Here is a 12,621-nt window from a genome sequence, read left to right on the forward strand (position 1 = left end):
CTAGCATCAGACTCTTTTCCAGTGAGTCAACTCATTGCATGAGGTGGCCAAAGTATTGGAGTTTCAGCTTTAGCATCAGTCCTTCCAATGAACACCCAGGATTGATCTCCTTTAGAATGGACTGGTTGGATCTCCTTGCAGTCCAAGGGACTCTCAAGAGTCTTCTCCAACACCACAGTTCAAAAGCATCAATTCTTTGGCGATCAGCTTTCTTCACAGTCCAACTCTCACATCCATACATGACCATGGGAAAAACCATAGCCTTGACTAGATGGACCTTTGTTGGCAAAGTAATGTCTCTGCTTTTTAATATGCTATCTAGGTTGGTCATAACTTTCCTTCCAAGGAGTAAGCGTCTTTTAATTTCATGGCTGCAATCAGCATCTGCAGTGATTTTGCAGCCCCAAAAAATAAAGTCTGACACTGTTTCCACTGTTTCCCCATCTATTTCCCATGAAGTGATGGGACCACATGCCATGATCTTCGTTTTCTGAATGTTGAGCTTCAAACCAAACTTTTCACTCTCCTCTTTCACTTTCATCAAGAGGCTTTTGAGTTCCTCTTCACTTTCTGCCATAAGGGTGGTGTCATCTGCATATCTAAGGTTATTGATATTTCTCCCAGCAATCTTCTAGGGGAAAGCAAATCCAAGCCACCATAAGATGCCACTTCACACCCACTAGGTTGGCTATCATTTTTTTTAAAATGGAAAACAATATTGGCAAGGATATGGAGAAAATGGAACCCTGTGCATTGCTGTTGGGAATGGAAAATTGTGCATCTGCTATGGAAAACATTTTGGCATTTCCTCAGAAAGTTAAACTTAAGATTATCATATGATCCAACAATTCGACTTCTAGATATACACCCAGGAATACTGAAAGCTCGGACGGTAACAGATATTTATATACCTATGTTCATAACAGCATTACTCCTAATAGCCTAAAGGCGATAGAATTTTCAGATATGGTAATTTATTAGGAAAGAGAAAACACCTTGGCCAAGAAAAACTTTTTCCATTATTTCTCAAATTGATGATAGCTAGCATCACAGCTAAAACAAATGTCTCCAAAAGACATGTTCTTATTTCATTACCTAAAGCAGTGATTTCCATAGTGAGAATGTTCCAGAAGACCTGTGTGGTACAACAGAAGAATACGAGAACTTCTAATCCATTAGCAATATATCAGTCTATAAATTTGCTATTTTCTACATAAGCTTTATAACAGGTACACATACAATTATAAATGTACACATGTAGTATTTATGAATGAATACACAAGAAAGCAAGTATGTGTTTAAAAATGTTTTACTATTAGGAAAGCATAACGAAAAATTTGGAGACCTGATATAATATGCAGTTTTTTGTGTTACACTTAAAATGAGTCTTGGTAGCGACAGTCTTAGGAGGTACATGAAACATCAGGATCTGTGTCCACAGACCAGAACCCAGCTCAGTTAACTCTGGGTCATTTCATCCCAGTCCCATAGACAGAGGCAAATTCTGGTAGAACAATGAAGGGAAATGAGGGAGTCAGAAACATAGACTGGAGGGATAATTGGCTCTTCCAGGTCACTGGCTCCATGGTTTATGCACCAGGATCTAAAAATAGAAGAACCATCTGCAGTTACCTCCTGGAGCTGGGGCTTGGAAAAGCCCCAGGACAGGCCCTCCCAGACTGGGGGCCCATGACAGCACTGGCCTCCTCAGGTGACCTCAGCAAATAATGGCCAAGAGCCAAAGCAGATATGTTTCCAAAGCCAGGGTCCTCACAGCAGAACAAGAGAACCAGGAATAATCAGGGACTGGAGTTCCTTCACCAGAGAGTTGGCTCTTGCTTCTGGGTTCAGAGACTGGCTGCAGTGGGGTAAAGAATGGAGAAGGATAGAAGTGGAGCTCAGAAATCAGAGAGAATCTCCCCTGAATATTCTCAAGGAAGGATTCTCAACCATTCTCAAGGATGACTTCTGGACTAGGTGATGGCTCAGCAGCCTTCTTTGCTTCTTTTCTATGAATTTTCCTTTGGGCTTACTAAGCCTGGCACCTATTTTGTATTAAAAACACTGCAGGATAGAAAAAAAAAAAGGAAAAGTTCATCAATGCAAATGCTTGCTCTAGGTTCTGAGGAGAATTTTATTTCTGACCAGTGTCTCAACCTAGAGATCATTATTCAGGAACAAAGGGAAAGTCCTGGCTGAGTCTGTAAGCATCTTTGAGTCTCTTCTTTGTGAAAATCCGGGAGGAAAGGAAGAGGAATAAATCACAATCCTCTACCTCCCTTTCTTGGAAGAAAGAGGAGAAGGTGAGGAGATAGAAAAGCAGGAGAGAAAGGAGATCTCTTGCCCACAGTGAAGAAAATGGACAGAATTCATGATGCTAACAGAGAAGCAGGTGCTCATAAACAAGACTCCTTCTTCCCTTCATCCCTTCTTTCCCCATCTCCTAAGCTTCCAAATCTCCAATTCCTTCACTTCATCTGAATCTGCCCTCCACTTTCATCTTGTCCTTTTCCCAAAGAGATTTTAAAATTAGGTGTTACAAACACTCGAGTTAATTGGTAACCATTTAGATGAACAGTGTATCTATCACCATCCTCTCTTTTCCTTCATTCTCCAAGAAAAGGGATGAAATGTGTCTGGTCAAAATAGGTACTGAGTTCATGCTTGATAAATTCCACTACTCCAAACATATAGCGATGAAGTAAAACATGAAAACAGGCAAACAACAACAAAGCACAAACCAGGCTCAAATATAAGATGTGTATCTCTATTACTCAGATACAATAATGAAAATGTTAGATTAGATGGAGCTGTGAGCTTGCTGTGCTCTGGGCCAGGAGCAGGGATTGAAAGCTAGTTCAGCTCCTGGGATAAAGAAGCTTAAAATACTTCACACAAACCAGAGAAGTGGATCCAGGAGTTTTTACCACCCACTCCTCTCCCAGATGAAAAAAGGAGGTGAGAAGCTGTTCCTGAGAAATGCTATCCAATTTTATATAAGCTGCAGCCTCACCCCAGGTCCTAGGATCTGTGACAATCCACTATCACCTGGGGGAGAACGCTTAGCTACTTATAAGACCCAATTTTGAAACAGAGACCAAGTAAGCCGCGAGGCTCCTGCTGCTGCTAAGTCACTTCAGTCGTGTCTGACTCTGTGCGATCCCATAGATGGCAGCCCACCAGGCTTCCCCTTCCCTGGGATTTTCCAGGCAAGAACACTCGCTGAGGGTCAGACACGACTGAAGCTGGGAGGAAGTAAGTGCACATCACTGGCCAACAAGGGGTGAGGAGAGAGAGAAGGAGAAGGGGAAGAAAAGTGAAAGGGATTAAAACTTTCCCTCAAAATATCTTGTAGATATTTTGATTAATTTACTTATGTATAGATATCATACAGTTCCTTTGGTATTGTGAATGAGGCTTTTTTCTCATTACATTTCTACTTACATTTGTCATTGTTTTATGCAGGAAAGCTGTTGACTTCGTATATTAATTTGATATCCAGTAACAATGCTAAATAGATGTTTTCCTGAAACTCTCTTACCTTTTCCATGATCCAGCGGAAGTTGGCAATTTGATCTATGGTTCCTCTGCCTTTTCTAAAACCAGCTGAAACAGCTGGAAGTTCATAGTTCACATATTGCTGAAGCCTGGCTTGGAGAATTTTGAGCATGACTTTACTAGCATGTGAGATGAGTGCAACTGTGCGGTAGTTTGAGCATTCTTTGGCATTGCCTTTCTTTGGGATTGGGATGAAGACTGACCTTTTCCAGTCCTGTGGCCACTGCTGAGTTTTCCAAATTTGCTGGCATATTGAGTGCAGCACTTTCACAGCATCATCTTTCAGGATTTGACATAGTCAGGAAGCAACAGTTAGAACTGGACATGGAATAACAGACTGGTTCCAAATAGGAAAAGGAGTACGTCAAGGTTGTATATTGTCACCCTGCTTATTTAACTTATATGCAGAGTACATCATGAGGAACGCTGGGCTGGAAGAAGCACAAGCTGGAATCAAGATTGCTGGGAGAAATATCAATAACCTTAGATATGCAGATGATACCACCTTTATGGCAGAAAGTGAAGAGGAACTAAAAAGCCTCTTGATGAAAGTGAAAGAGGAGAGTGAAAAAGTTGGCTTGAAGTTCAACATTCAGAAAACTAAGATCATGGCATCTGGTCCCATCACTTCATGGGAAATAGATGAGAAAACAGTGGAAACTGTGTCAGACTTCATTTTTGGGGGCTCCAAAATCACTGCAGATGCTGATTGCAGCCAGGAAATTAAAAGACGCTTACTCTTTGAAAGGAAAGTTATGACCAACCTAGATAGCATATTAAAAAGCAGAGACATTACTTTGCCAACCAAGGTCCGTCTAGTCAAGGCTATGGGTTTTCCAGTGGTCATGTATGGATGTGAGAGTTGGGCTGTGAAGAAAGCTGAGCACCGAAGAATTGATGCTTTTGAACTGTGGTGTTGGAGAAGACTCTTGAGAGTCCCTTGGACTGCAAGGAGATCCAACCAGTCCATTCTAAAGGAGATCAATCCTGGGTGTTCATTGGAAGGACTGATGCTAAAGCTGAAACTCCAATACTTTGGCCACCTCATGTGACGAGTTGACTCACTGGAAAAGACTCTGATGCTGGGAGGGATTGGGGGCGGAAGGAGAAGGGGACGACATGATGAAATGGTTGGATGGCATCACCGACTCAATGGACATGAGTTTGAGTGAACTCCGGGAGTTGGTGATGGACAGGGAGGCCTGGTGTGCTGTGATTCATGGGGTCGCGGAGAGTCGGACATGACTGAGTGACTGAACTGAACTGAACTGAACAATGCTATAACTTGTATTAGCACTAATAGTTTGTAGATTGTCCTAGAATTTTGATGTAGACAACTATATCACTTAGAAATAAAGAGAGCCTTATATATATATTTTTTCCTTTACCTCTTATTTCGTTTTCTTGTTATGTTACATTGGCTATAGAATCAACCATAGTGGTCCTTTGGTCTTATTCCTGTCTTTAGTGGGAATACTTCTACAACCTCACGATTAAATACAATCTTTGATAGAGTCCTTGATCAGGCTAAGAAAATATCTGTCTGTTCTCCAATAATTAGTTACAGAAAGAGTTGGGGTTTGTTTTAATCTTGAAAGAGTGTTGAATTTTATCAAATGCTTTTTCTGCATCTATTTCAATGGTCAAATTTTCATTTAATCTCTTAAAATGAGTGAATGTAACAAAAAAGAAATAGGCTCACAGATATAGAGAACAAACTTGTGGTTACCAGTAGAAAGCAACATAATAGAGGTAAGGGATTAAGAGTTATAAACTACTATGTATAAAACAATAAGTTATAATGATATATAATACAACACAGAGAAGGTAGGCAATATTTTATAATAACTATAAATGGAATACAACCCTTAAAAGTTGAGAATCATTATGTCGTACATATGAAACACATAATACTATCAACTATATCTCAAAAAGATGAAATTAAAAAAATTTTTTTTAAGATTCTATATGTACCATAACTAAATAAAAAGAAACAGTAAAAAAAAAAAAAAGTAAAGAGTTTGGTAAAATTGCATGGTCCTGACACAAAAACAGACACATAGATCAAAAGAAAAGAATATAGCGCCCAGAAATAAACCCACACACTTATGGTCAATTAACCTATGACAAAAGGGGCATGAATATACAATGGAGAAAATGCAGTCTCTTCAGTCAGTGGTTCTGGGAAAACTGAATAGCTACATGTAAAACATTGCCTCACAGCATATAGAAAAATAAACTCGAAATGGATTAAAGACCTATATGTAAGACCAGAAGCCATCAAACTCCTAGAAGACAACATAAGCAGGATACTCTTTGGAGTAAATCAAGGCAATGTTTTTGGTCATGTGTCTCCTCCTGCAAAATAAAGAAAATAATAAACAAATAAACTAAAAAGCTTTTGTGTAGCAAAGGAAATCAATGCAAAATGAAAAGACAACCAAAGAATGGAGAAACTGTTTTAGGTGATACGACTGACAAGGGGTTAATATTCAAAATAAACAGCTCATACAACTGAATATTAAAAAAAAAATCAAACAATAACAAAAGTGGGTAGCAGACCTAAATAGACATCTTTCCAAAGAAGACCTACAGATGGATAATAGGCTAACGAAAAGATGCTCACACCACTAATCATTAGAGAAATGCAGATCAAAACTATAATGAGATATTGATTGTGATATCTTGTCAGAATGGCTATTTTTTAAAAAGTATAAATAACAGTTGCTCACAAGGATGTAGAGAAAAGAGAATGCTTGTACACCGTTGGTGGGAATGCAAACTTGTGCAGTCATTGTGGAAAGCAGCATGGAGGTTCCTCAGTAACCTAAAAGGAGAGCTGGCAATCACTCCTGAGTAAATATCTGGAAAAAATGAAAGTGCCAATTTAAAAAGATACATGCACCCCAATGTTCATAGCAGCACTGTTTGCAATAGCCAAGATAAGAAGGCAACTTTAAAAAAAAAAGCAGTGACGTGTCCATCAACAGATGAATGGATAAAGAAGATGTGGTACGTGTGGAATTTTACTCAGACATAGAAAAGAATGAAACTCTACCATTTGCAGCAACAGAATGGATGAAGAGAATATTATGCTTAGTGAATTAAGTCAGACAAAGAAAGACAAATACTGTATGATGCTACTTATATGCAGAATCTAGAAGATAAAACAAATGAATGTATAGCAAAACAGACTCACAGATACAGAAAACAAACTAGCACTTGACCAGTGGGGAGAAGGAAGGAGCAAGGAGCAATACAGGGGTAAGGGATTAACAAAATACAAAATGAATGTATAAAATAGATAAGCAATGCTGCTGCTGCTGCTGCTGCTGAGTCACTTCAGTCGTGTCCGACTCTGTGTGACCCCTTAGACGGAAGCCCACCAGGCTCCCCTGTCCCTGGGATTCTCCAGGCAAGAACACTGGAGTGGGTTGCCATTTCCTTCTCCAATGTGTGAAAGTGAAAAGTGAAAGTGAAGTTGCTCAGTCATGTCCGACCCTTAGCGATCCCACGGACTGCAGCCTACCAGGCTCCTCCATCCATGGGATTTTCTAAGCAAGAGTACTGGAGTGGCTTGCCATTGCCTTCTCCGAGATAAGCAATAGGATATATTATATAGCACAAGGGATTATAGCCATTATCTTGTAATAACTTTTAATGGAGTATAATCTATAAAAATACTGAGTCTCTATGTTATACGCCTAAAATTAATGTAATATTATCAATCAACTATACTTCAATTCAAAATAAATAAAGGGTTTGGACTAGACTTCTCAGTACTCCTCTGGCTCTAGCATCCGAAGAGTCTGGAGAGTAAGGTTTTAAACAATGTTCAGTGAGGAAAAAATTGAGAGAACGAAAGCTGTGTCCTTGAGCTGTAAATGAATGTTCTGCTCCCAGAAACAGTCCAAAGGGGTGTTCTATGTCTTAAAACATGGCCAGGTGAGTTTAGTCTTATTCTTCTCACATGACTTTATAGTCTGGTTGATTTAACAGCTTTGCTCTTTTCTAGAGTTGCAATCAATAAGTAAATCAAAAACACTGTCATTTTCCTGTTGGTAGATGTAGGCTGAATTGAAAATTGGAGATATTACAGTATTACTATTTATGGAATGAAACACTGTAATTCACAAATCAATTATTCATTTATACTGCATGGATCAAAACTAAAATGAAATGGCGGACATTGTTGGTGGAAATATTCTTTGGGTTAGTTGAAATGATTTGAAAATCTACAAAGAAATTATTTCCAGACTTAAAATTTCCTTCATTTATGTCTTTCTTCAAACTAGAATCATGAAATTTACTAGATTTTTTAGATACCTAAATATTTCAATTGCTAAAGAAAATCAATTATAGGAATTTCTTCACAATGAGAGATATATATGCAAATCAACACATTTATTTAAGTTAAATTACTTTTATTCTTCAGTTGTAGAGAACTATACCAATGGTATGACTACTCCTCAGAGGCTAGGCAAATAAAATATGTGTTCATATTTGCACGTATTTATACAGACTTCTGCATGTACCTCCCCCAAAGTCATTATACTAAATATCCATACCAGAAAAAATTAAAGGTCTGCTAGCAAACTACACTAATTCTACATACTTTTTAATCTTCATGATTTCCTGACTCAAATGACAAAAATAATTTGGGAGTAACCTCAACAATTTATGTCACAAACTATACTATTACAAGAAATTCATCTTTCAAATATTTTTGTATTATATCCCATGTGTGTGTGTTAGCTGCTCAGTTGTGTCTGACTCTGCCACCTTATGGACTGTAGTCCGCTAGGCTCCTCTGTCTATGGAATTTCCCAGGCAAGAATACTGGATTCCCTTCTCCAGGGGATGTTCCAGACCCAGGGATCAAACGACAGTCTCCTATATTGCAGGCAGATTCTTTACTGCCTGAACCACCCAGGAAGACCATATATCCCACAGGTAACATATATCCCATAGGTAACAGGAATTAAATTTCAACCTACATTAAACTGAGTTTACCCTTTAAAAATATATGAAGGTCAGAAAAAAATTAAGCTGCAAAATCCATGTAAACCTATACTTTCCTTTTCCCCTTTTTAAAACTTAATTTAAATACACTTTAGAATATACTTAGGGGCAAGAATATACCCTACGAACAAAAGAACTACTGTCTTAGTCTGCTTAGTTGGCCACAAGAAAATGCCACAAACTGGGTAACTTAAAAACAGAAAAAATTTTTCTCACAGTTCTGGAGACTAGGAAGTCCAAGATCAAAGTGTGGCAGGGCTTGGTTTCTGGTAACCACACTCCTCCTGGCCTCCTTTTATTGTGTCCTCAAAGGCAGAGAGAGAAAGAGAGCGAGTTCTCTATATCTCTTATAAGGGCACTAATCCCACCATAAAGGCCCCACCTTCGTGACCTTTGGTTCAGTTCAGTTCAGTTCAGTCGCTCAGTCGTGTCCGACTCTCTGCGACCCCATGAATCACAGCATGCCAGGCCTCCCTGTCCATCACCAACTCCCGGAGTTCACTCAAACTCATGTCCATCGAGTCGGTGATGCCATCCAGCCATCTCATTCTCGGTCATCCCCTTCTCCTCCTGCCCCCAATCCCTCCCAGCATCAGAGTCTTTTCCAGTGAGTCAACTCGTCGCATGAGGTGGCCAAAGTATTGGAGTTTCAGCTTTAGCATCAGTCCTTCCAATGAACACCCAGGACTGATCTCCTTTAGAATGGACTGGTTGGATCTCCTTGCAGTCCAAAGGACTCTCAAGAGTCTTCTCCAACACCACAGTTCAAAAGCATCAATTCTTCGGCAATCAGCTTTCTTCACAGTCCAACTCTCACATCCATACATGACCACGGGAAAAACCATAGCCTTGACTAGATGGACCTTGGTTGGCAAAGTAATGTCTCTGCTTTTTAATATGCTATCTAGGTTGGTCATAACTTTCCTTCCAAGGAGTAAGCGTCTTTTAATTTCATGGCTGCAATCAGCATCCACAGTGATTTTGGAGCCCAAAAAAATGAAGTCTGACACTGTTTACACTGTTTCCCCATCTATTTCCCATGATGTGATGGGACCAGATGCCATGATCTTTGTTTTCTGAATGTTGAACTTCAAGCCAACATGTTCACTCTCCTCTTTCACTTTCATCAAGAGGCTTTTGAGTTCCTCTTCGCTTTCTGCCATAAGGGTGGTGTCATCTGCATATCTGAGGTTATTGATATTTCTCCCGGCAATCTTGATTCCAGCTTGTGCTTCTTCCAGCCCAGCGTTCCTCATGATGTACTCTGCATATAAGTTAAGTAAGCAGGGTGACAATATACAACCTTGATGTACTCCTTTTCCTATTTGGAACCAATCTGTTGTTCCATGTCCAGTTCTAACTGTTGCTTCCTGACCTGCATCCAGGTTTCTCAAGAGGCAGGTCAGGTGGTATGGTATTCCCATCTCTTTCAGAATTTTCCACATTTTATAATTACTTCCAAAAGTTCTTCTCCTAAAATAATTACACTGGGGGTTAGGCCTTTAACATATGCAATCGGGAAGGAGGGAAAGCTGCAAATATTTAGGCAATAGAAATTGGAAAAAAAAACCTTACATATTTTCAATAATCATACAGTTGATAGAAGCATTGATCTTGTTATTCTAAGACCATTGTGGGGTAAGCCAATGAATAATTTTGTCAATGTCATTGGAAACCAGTATTTTCAGCATAGAAAAAAGGAGATACAGGTGTAAAGTGAAAACCTGACAGTCCTTAAATGTTGTACTCTGAGAAAGATAATGTCAAGAGAATAAGATAAGCCACAATGTAGGGGTGGGAGAGACAAGAATGAAGATGTTATGAAATGAGATTGGCTTTAAGTTAATGATTAATAAAGAAGGGTGATGGGTCTATGGGTACTTGTTATACTATTCTCTCATTTCTTGTGTTGTTTAAAATCCCCCATAATAAAAATATTAAAAACAATATTAAAAGTAATAGAACTCAATTTTAAAAGTATATTTTTTAAAAAATAATTAAATTAGAGAAAGAATCAATCATTTAACCATTCTAATACCAACAGGGTAAATGATTTATTGTATTTCCTTCTGGAAGTTTTCCTACATATTTTATATGTATACCATTTTTCATTCTGTTTTGTTTGCTTAATATTTTATTCATTTAGCAAGTGAATATATTTGGCAATAAATATTTATTGAATGAATTAATTTTTATTCTGCTGTATATTCTTTGCATCCATCTTCTTTACCAGCAGCACAATGCTGTAAAAAACTGAATTATATAATTAACTCAAGTGAGCCCTCCTTGAGTTTAGTTTTTGTATAGTAGTTAAGAAATCAAGCTGAGCCACCAGACCTGAGCTCAAATCCCAACATGTAACTGACTAGCTACATGAGCCTGTTCAATATACTTAAACTCATAAACAGAAGCTTTCTATTTTCTAAAACATGAATATAAATTTCCCTATGTTTTGGGTTATTATCTTAGGCTGCAATACTTGAAAAAGAATTGTTAAATCAAACAACATAGGTGAGCACTTCTATAGTATTTGTAACTCTTGCCAAATTGTTTCCCTAAAGGATTACACCAATTTTCAATATCATGTGCTTCACCATCCTTTCCAGCAATAGACATTATTAATATTTTAATGTTAATTCAGTGGAAGCTCTCTATATTTTAGGACTTTTGCTTTTTTAATACTGTCGGGTTCATGAGAACATTTAATTTGTATGCAGTCCATTTTATTGCTTTTGTCAGGCATTTGCAGGGGTACTTGCTTCAGTTTCCTTTCAGCTTCAGTGATTGGGTGCATTGGGGTATCCACCAGTAAGAGGAATACCAGGAGGAAAAACAGGTTTAGGATGAAGCTTGCAAATTCAGATTTAGACAATCTGGGTTTGAGGTACCTGTGGGATTTCTAGATGGAGATGACCAGAAGAGATATGAATATATAGTTCTAGAGCTCAGTAGACATATCCAGGTATAAATTCTGAAGTTAGCATTAGTCATAGTGGAAACTGTGAGTCTAGATGAGATTGCCTAGGAGGTCCATTTTTAGTGAAGAGAAACAAAGGATAGAACAAACCCTTACATTCATAGCAAACACTTTTAGGGGTCTGCAGAATTTCAGACTACAAAAGCTTGTCTTACAAATTGAGGGGAGAGGGAATTCTCTGGTGGCCCAGTGGTTAGGCCTCTGTGCTTTCCCTTTCAGGGCCCAGGTTCAAACCCTGGTTGGGGAACTAAGATCCTGCAAGCTGTGCAGCATAGCAAAAAAAAAAAGAAAATTGAAGGGAGAGGTGTGGCTAACCTGGCAGAGTAGGAAGAGCCTGAGCTCAGCTCCCTCCACAGACACACCAAAACTACAACTATTTACAAAGAAACTATTGATGGGAAAAGCTAGAAGACAAGCAGAGAAAAGATCTGCAGCTAAAGATACACAGAAGGAACCACAAGAATATAGACAGGAGGGGAGGAATAGTGACACGATATAGTCAAGAACCGTACCCCTGGGTGGGTGATCCAAAATGGGAAGATAATTACAGTTGCAGAGGTTTTCCCAAGGAGCAAGGGATCTAGCCCCACATAAGGACCCCCAGCCCAGCACCCTGCACTGGAAAGACAAGCCCTCATACTGTTTGACTTTGAAGGCCAGTGGGACTTATTTTCAAGAGAGCCAGGGGTCCGTGGGAAATAGAGAATTTGTTCCAAAATTGTGCACACAAAACTCACAAACTCTGGGACTCAGGGAAGAACCAAGATTTTGAAAGGAGCGTGGATCGGACCCACTGCTTGATCTTAGAGAGCCTCCTGGAGAGGCAGAAAGCAGCTGGGGCTCACCCTGGAGACACAAATTGGCAGCAGTCCTTTTGGGGAATGCATTCTATCACGTAGACACTAAAAGTACTGATGAGCACCATTTTGGAATCTACATGCTACCTTATTAGTACCAGGACCCAGGGCTCCCCACCATCGTGTCAGCTATAACCATTCCTGGGACAGCTTAGGCCAAGGAACTAGCTGGGGAGAGACACAGCCCCACCCATGGGGACACCTCCT

The sequence above is a fragment of the Moschus berezovskii genome, chromosome 14 (assembly GCF_049115385.1).
Source record: "Moschus berezovskii isolate FMDL1 chromosome 14, NW_MosBer_1.0, whole genome shotgun sequence".
Lineage (NCBI taxonomy): Eukaryota > Metazoa > Chordata > Mammalia > Artiodactyla > Moschidae > Moschus > Moschus berezovskii.